This window comes from Schistocerca americana, chromosome 5, assembly GCF_021461395.2.
Source record: "Schistocerca americana isolate TAMUIC-IGC-003095 chromosome 5, iqSchAmer2.1, whole genome shotgun sequence".
NCBI lineage: Eukaryota > Metazoa > Arthropoda > Insecta > Orthoptera > Acrididae > Schistocerca > Schistocerca americana.
The window spans coordinates 455676286-455677577 of record NC_060123.1 but is presented as its reverse complement, the minus strand read 5'-3'; positions in this window follow the sequence as shown (position 1 = coordinate 455677577).

Below are 1292 nucleotides of genomic sequence, written 5' to 3'. Positions count from 1 at the left end.
TCTCTCCTCTTCTTTTTCAACTTGCCGTAACTTGATGTTTATCGTTCTGCTCGAAACCCATTGCAATTGAAACAGACAGGCGTCCACTTAATTACGAGCGCCTTTTCATTCTATGGACATCCGCATGGGACCGTGCGTCGTAGCGCAGTTGTTACCACACTGCACTCACCTCGGCCACCCTGATGGCGTCCGACCATCCAGATGTAGATTTTACGTGATTTCCCAAAATCACTTCAGGCAAATTCCAGGATGGTTTCTTTGAAAGGACACGGGCGATTTAGTTCCCCATCTTTCCTTAATTCTATGGGACTGATGACCTAGCAGTTGGGCCTCTTCCTCCAAATCTACCAACCAGCCATCCACGTTCAAAAATGGTTCAAATGGCTCTGAGCACTATGGGACTCAACTGCTGAGGTCATTAGTCCCCTAGAACTTAGAACTAGTTAAACCTAACTAACCTAAGGACATCACAAACATCCATGCCGGAGGCAGGATTCGAACCTGCGACCGTAGCGGTCTTGCGGTTCCAGACTGCAGCGCCTTTAACCGCACGGCCACTTCGGCCGGCAGTCATCCACGTGAGTACTCTGCAAGTACTCGGCTTTCACTCTTTTCCTTTACCGTTTCGGTCTCGAACAGCTCGAGATAAAAAAGAACACTAAAATCTCCTAGCGCTAGCTGTGGTTTATTTTATTACGTTGAACCTTCTCTCCTATTTAGGTGGGTGTCAATAGACTATTTTCCTGTTCGGAGGAGAAAGATTTCACCGTAACGAAAAATACCTCTCTTTCAATCATTGTCACCCCAACACATATCCCTGACACTCTCTTCACCGTTTGATGGCGCCTCAAAATGAGCTACCTTCTCTGAAATTTTGCAGTGTCCTCCGTCAGTTCTATTTGGTAAGGAACTCATACTACAGAGCTATAGTATAGCAGAGGACAGACAACCGAAGTCCAGGCAGTCTCTTTATTGGATTTGTAGCATCTTCTAACTGTCATACCGATAAAACACAGTCTTTGGGTCGCCTTTCTCACAACATTATCTACGTGATCGTTCCAATTGGAGTTGTTCGTGACTGTAATCTGTAGGTACTTAGCTGAATGCTCAAATTTTACACTTGCGCAATTCACCGTGTAACCGAAATTTAAAAGAATTTCTTAACACTAGTGTAGATAACCTCACACTTTTAATTATTTAGGGTTGGTTGCCACCTCTAGTACCGCGAAGATATTTTGTTTAAATCATTCCTCCTCAATCTGCACTACACATTGTGTTTGCACTTGTTTGGT